At 44.5% G+C, this 6,825-nt stretch overlaps 1 pseudogene; it reads left to right on the forward strand.

Annotated features, from left to right (window-relative positions):
• The first annotated feature begins 255 nt into the window (after positions 1-255).
• Positions 256-622, forward strand: LOC124516507 (60S ribosomal protein L31-like; annotated as a pseudogene).
• The last annotated feature ends 6,203 nt before the right edge of the window (positions 623-6,825 follow it).

The raw sequence follows: 6,825 nt of genomic DNA on the forward strand, positions 1-6,825 counted from the left end.
GGAGCCTGAGGCGGGGCTCGGTCTCATGAATAGTAAGATCATGGCCTGAGCCAAAACCAAGAGTTGGACACTCAACCAACTGAGCCACCCAGGTGCCCTAGAGCATGGGACTCTTGATCTTGGGGTTGTGAGTTCAAGTCCCACGTTGGGTGTAGAGATTACTTACCTACCTACCTACCTACCTACCTACATACATATACACATGTTGAAAACAAAACAAACATTGTTTTTCCTTTCGGGCCAGGGCCTGGTAGGATGGCTCCCTCAAGGAAGGGTGGGGAGAAGAAGAACAGCTGTTCTGCCATCACTGAGGCAGTGACCAGAGAACACTGACAATCACATGCATGGAGTGGGTTTCAAGAAGCATGCCCCTCGGGCACTCAAAGAGATCCGGAAATTTACCATGAAGGACAGAGGGACTCCAGATGTGGACATTGACTCCAGGCTCAACAGAACTGCCTGGGCCAAAGGAATAAGGAATGTTCCGTACCGTTTCCGTGTGTGGTTGTCCGGAAAATGTAATGAGGATGAAGATTCACCAAACAAGCGCTAAGCACTGGTTACTGATGCACCTGTCACCACTTTCACAAATCTACAGACAGTTCATGTGGATGAGAACTAATCGCTGATTGTCAAATAAAGGTATAAAACTTCAAAAAAAAAAAAAACCAAAAACACCAAGCCCTCAACCCAAAAATATAATGTTTATGAAAAGCTGAACGTGTTTTTCTCTAATATCGCTCGGGATCAAGACGAGGCTACTCACTCTCACCGCTTTTATTCAACACAGCACTGGAAGACCTAGCTAGAGCCACCTGGCAAGCGAAAGAAAGAAAAGCCATCCAGTGACATCCAGTAAAACCATCACGAAGGTTCCTGTTCCAGATGGTGACACAGGAGCATCCTGAACTCACCTCCTCCCACAGACACACCAAACCTACAGCTACATATGGAACAACCGCCTCTGAAGAATACTCAAAACTGGCTGGGCAACTGTCAGGCAAACAGAAACACTCCTCACCTCAAAGCTGGTAGGAGAGGCTGAGACACAGTCTCACCATAAACCCCATCCCTGGCACGACGGCATGCGATCAGGAAGGGATTCAAACCCCAGGGCTTCTCCCTGAGGAGCGAAGCGTTTTTCACCTGACAATGGAGATCCCAGTTTTTCAAACCTGCACCTGAAAGACGAGCCCCCAAAGCATCTGGCTTTGGAACGCCAATGGGGCTTGCATCCTTGAGACCCACATGAGACCCGCCCATGGGACCTATGGTGATCTGAGAGACAGCTCTTAAAGGGTTTGCCTCCTCAGACTCACTCGCCCCGGGGCCCAGGGCAGAAGCAGCTGAGGGAGAGGGGCCCTGACTTTATGTGAAAGAGGTTTATTTGTTTATCTTCAAGTATCTGCCTGAGGTGCAGGCAAGTAATTTAATCCTTGATCTAGGGGTCTCTGGGGAACTCTCCAGGATGGAGGCTGGGGGGCACCACCACTGCACTCTCTTTCCTTGTTCCAGCCAGTAGGCACCATTTTCACGCTCTCTCCCACTCATTCCAGCTCACCACTATCCCATGTAAACGAGCTTGTACCCTCCCCGAGCCCTGATTTTTGCAGTTGCTCCCCAGGGGATACCTCTGGACCACCTGACTCTGGTGGCCAGCAGGACTTATGTTCAAGGGTCCCACGGGACTGTAACCAATGGAGAAAGAGCTCTTCAATGGCTGTCACCCTGAGGACACACAGCAAGAGGCAACAGTCCCAGGATCCCAGTCTTTTTTTTTTTTTTATTGCATTTCTTTATTTTTGAGAGGCAGAGACAGAGTGCAAGTGAGGAAGGAGCAGAGAGAGAGGGAGACATAGAATCCGAAGCAGGCTCCAGGCTCTGAGCTGTCAGCACAGACCCTGACGTGGGGCTTGAACTCACGGGCTGCAAGATTATGACCTGAGCTGAAGTCAGATGCTCAACTGAGTGAGCCACCCTAGTCCCCCCCCCCGCCACAGTCTTTCTGTGAAATAGGCCTTTAGTTCATCATCAGGGCTACAGGCTGTGGGATAGGCTTCCACTTAGTATACATCTAAGGACTGATGTATATGGAAGGGTGGGAGGGTGAGTGTCAGGGCGCTCTCCCTCTGTCATACTCCCAAGTGCCTCTGTCTCCTGGAGGGGAGTTCACACTCATCTGGTGACCTGGTTTTTGTGGCTGCTGCCCAGGGGAGAACACTTGATCACCTGGCTTTGGTGGCCAGCAGGTCTGTGCTCCTGGGCCCCACAGGACTATATTTGGAGAGAAGATTCTTGGCAGGCTACCACCCTCAGGGCACTGCACAGACAGCGAACTGAAACACGCTCCAAGTCCTTCTGTGAAAGAGGCCTGTTTGCTTTTCCAGGAGCTTCCATCTGAGCACAGGCTTCAGGTCTGCCATATGTGGAGAAGCCTTCGGAAGGGCTCTCAGGGAATGGGGGCCGGTGGGTGGAATCCTGTGCTCGCCCTCCGCCTTACTCCAGCTTATGGGTAGCTCCCAAAAAGGAGCTTATACCCTTCTCTGGCACCTCAATTGTTGCAGTTGCTTCTAGGGGATATCTGTAAATCACCAGGCCCTGGGGGCCAGTGGGGCTTGTACTCGTGGGTCCTACAGGGTGATAACCAGCAGGGAAAGGGCTCTTAAGTGGCTGCCACCACCAGGGCACAACAAGAGGCAACAGACCCAGGAACCCAATCTTTCTGTTAAAGAGGCTGATTGGTCTATGACCAGAGTGGCAGTCTGAGGGGCAGGCTTCTAATTAAACACACATTGAAGGGCTGACTGTAATCCTCTTCACGGACGTCCCAGAAAAGAAGTACACGCTTGTCTGGTGCCCTGATTTCAGTGCCTGATGCCTCTGGATCATCTGGTACTGGTGGCCAGAGGGACTCATGCCTGTAGTCCTACAGGACTATAAATATTTGTATATTTTAATGGCAGCTGCTTCAGGGCCTGGCTTCCGATCAGCCTGAATCTAAGTGCTAAATGAGATCCTCCCCTCTGTGTGCACGGATGTCCTGGCACACCATTACCTACTAGGAGCCATGAAAAATGAAATAGATTATTTGGAAAATTACAAAGGTTTGAGAGACAGTGAAGAGCTCGGGCAGAGTTGAATGAGGCTCATCTCCTACTCGAGACCACGCCTCCAAAACTGGAGAGGTGGCTATCTTATCCAATGCACAGAAACCAACATAGCATGTCAAGGAAAATGAAGAAAACGAGGACTACATTCCAAATGACAGAACAAGATAAATCCTCAGAAAAAAAATTCTTAATTAAATGGAGAGAAGTGATACACTTGATGAAGAGTTCAAAATAATAAAGAAGCTCACTGAACCTGGGAGAATAGAGGAGCACAGCAAGAACTTCAATAAAGAGGGAGAAAACAGAAGGTACCAAACAGAAGTTTTATCTAAAGCAATTAGGGAAGAAAAATAAAAGGCATCTATAGCAGAAATTGAAGAAGTAAAACTGTCACTATTCGCAGATGACATGATATTATATGTAAGAACTCCAAAGATTTCACCGAAAAATTGTCAGAATCAACAATTCAGTAAAAGTTGCAGGATTCGAAATCAATATACAAAAAAAAAAAAAAACTGTTGCATTTCTATTCAGTGATAATGAAATATCAGGAAGAGAAATTCAGAAAAAAATCTCATTTATAATTACATCAAAAGAATAAAATACCTAGAAATAAATTTAATCACAAAAGTGAAAGACACAAATAACTGAAACATATTCTGTGGTTACAGACTGGAAGAACAAATATCGTTGGAATGTCCCTTCTACCCAAAGCAATGTACAGATTCAATGCAATCCCCATCAAGTTTCGAACAGCATTTTTCACAAAAATAGACCACACAATCCTAAAATTTGTATGGAACTGCAGAAGACCCTGAATTGCCAAAGCAATCTTGAGAAAAAAAGTAAAGCTGGTGGCATTACACTTTCTGATTTCAAACTGCATTACCAACTATAGAAATCAAAACACTATGGTATTGGCATAAAAACAGACACATAGGTCGGGGCGCCTGGGTGGCGCAGTCGGTTAAGCGTCCGACTTCAGCCAGGTCACGATCTCGCGGTCCGTGAGTTCGAGCCCCGCGTCAGGCTCTGGGCTGATGGCTCAGAGCCTGGAGCCTGTTTCCGATTCTGTGTCTCCCTCTCTCTCTGCCCCTCCCCCGTTCATGCTCTGTCTCTCTCTGCCCCAAAAATAAATAAAAAAACGTTGAAAAAAAAAAAAAAACAGACACATAGGTCAATAGAACAGAATAGAGAGCCCAGAGATAGATTCATGTAGAGACTGCCAATTCATTTATGACAAAGAGCCAAGAACATACAATGGGGGAAGGATAGTCTCTTCAAGAAATGGTGCTGGGGAAACTGGACAGCAACATGCAAAAGAGCGAAACTGGACCACTATATTACAGCATACACAAAAATAAACTCAAAATGGATAAAGTCTTGAACATAAGACCTAACACCAGAAAACTCCTAAGCAAAAAACAAAGGTAATCATCTCCTTGATAGAGGTCTAGAAGAGGACTTTGTGGATCTGACACCCAAAAGCAAAGGCAATAAAAGCAAATAAAAGTGGGAGTACATCAAATGAAAAAGTTTCTGCACAGCAAAGGAAACAATCAGCAAAATTAAAAGGCATCCTACCAACTGGGAGAAAATGTTTGCAAATCATATATCTGATGAGAAGTTAACATCCAAAGTATATCAAGAACTCATTCGGTATGGAAACCAATTTGACAATAAATTTCATATATTAAAAAAAAAAAAAAAGAACTCATTCAACTCAGTAGCAAGAAAACAAACGATCTAACTTTAAAGTGGGAAGACGATCCGAATAGATATCTTTCCAAGGAAGACATTCAGATGGTGAACAGATCCACAAAGAGGTACTCAACATCACTAACCATCAGGGAAATGCAAATCAAAACTACAATGAACTATCACCTCCTACCTGTTAGAATGGCTACTAACAAAAAAGGGGGCACCTGGGTGACTCATTTGGTTAAGTGTCTGACTCTTGATTTCAGCTCAGGTCACGATCCTGACCTTGATCATGGGATCAAGCCCCACGTCAGGATCCACGCTGAACACAGAGCCTGCTTAAGATTCTCTCTCTGTCCCTCTGTTTCTCTGCCCCTCCCCTGTTCATGCACACATTTGCTCTCTCTCTCAAAAAAAAAAAAAGACAAGAACAGTAAGTGTTGGTGATGATATGGAACAAAGGGAACTCTCCTGCATTGCTGGTGGGAATGTAAACTGGGAGAGTCACTATGGAAAACAGTATGGAGGTTTCTCAAAAAATTAAAAATACAACTACGAGGGGTACCTGGGTGGCTCAGTCAGTTAAGCATCTGACTTAGGCTCAGGTCATGATCTCACCATTCATGAGTGTGAGCCTCACATCGGCTCTGTGCAGACAGCTCAGAGCCTGGAGGCTTCGGATTCTGTGTCTCCCTCTTTCTCAACCCCTCCTCTGCTCACACTCTGTCTCTCTCTCTCTCTCTCTCTCTAAATAAATAATCAAAAAAATTTTTTAAATGCAACTATATGATCCAAGAATTCCAGTTCTGGGTACTTATCCAAAGAAAATGAAAACATTAACTTGACAAGATACCTGCACCTCCATGTGCGCTACAGCATTATTTACAACAGCCAAGGCATGGAAGCAACCAGACTGTCCATCAATAAATGAGAGGATAAAGAAAATGTACGTACACAAGGGAATGGTACTCAACCATTAAAAAAGAAGGAAATCTTGCCAGTTGCAGCCACATGGATAGACCTTGAAGACATTATGCTAAGTGAGTAAGTCACACAAAGAAAGACCCGTAAGATCTCACTTATAGGTGGAATGTAAAAAAACAAAATCATGGGGCGCCTGGGTGGCTCAGTCCGTTAAGTGTCCAACTCTTGATTTTGGCCCAGGTCATGATCTCACAGTTCATGGGATCGAGCCCTGAGTCGGGCTCCACTCTGACAGGGTGGAGCCTGCTTGGGGTCCTCTCTCTCTCTGCCCCTCCCCTGCTCTGCTTTCCCTCTCTCTCTCAAAATAAATAAACATTAAAAATTTTTTATTTAAACAAGCCAAAACCTCAAAAACGAAAAGAAACAAAGAAACCTCAGGCTTGTGGATACTGAGAAGAGAGTGGTGACTGCCAGAGGCAGAGAGTAGGTGAAATGGGACCAAAGGTACGGTTGTAAAATAAACCATTCATGAGGATGTATGTGCAGGATGGCGACTATAGTTCATCCTGTATTGTATACAAAGTTAAAATATTGAAAGTTGCTAACAGTAGATCTTAAAAGTTCTCATCACAAGGGAAAAATCTGTAACTACCTATGGTGACAGATTTTAAACAGACAGACATCTTGGTGATCATTGTGTAACACATACAAATATGAAAGCATTATTAAGTACACCTGAAACTAATGTTATCAATTTTATCTCAATAAAAAATTACGTCACCCAATCTCTTCATCTGCAAATAAAGGCAAAAGTGTCTAATATATGTTGTTTTCTTCAAGGAAAAAAGTTGAGAAAATTAGACAAGAAGTCAACATATCTAGTGGTTTAACTAGGAATACATTTAAGTAAATCAAAGAAAGATTTTCAAAATGGGAAATAGTATCATTTAAAAGCTATAGATTGCTAGATGACAATTCCAGCCATTACAGTGCTTTTTTCCCCCTTCCTTCCTCCCTTCCTTCCTTCCTTCCTTCCTTCCTTCCTTCCTTTCTCTTCTCTTTTTTCTCTCTCTCTTTACAATGCTTTCTT

Source organism: Lynx rufus, unplaced genomic scaffold (assembly GCF_022079265.1).
Source record: "Lynx rufus isolate CCGP_SWC_20201006 ecotype Redwood Valley unplaced genomic scaffold, mLynRuf1.p SCAF_2, whole genome shotgun sequence".
Classification (NCBI taxonomy): domain Eukaryota; kingdom Metazoa; phylum Chordata; class Mammalia; order Carnivora; family Felidae; genus Lynx; species Lynx rufus.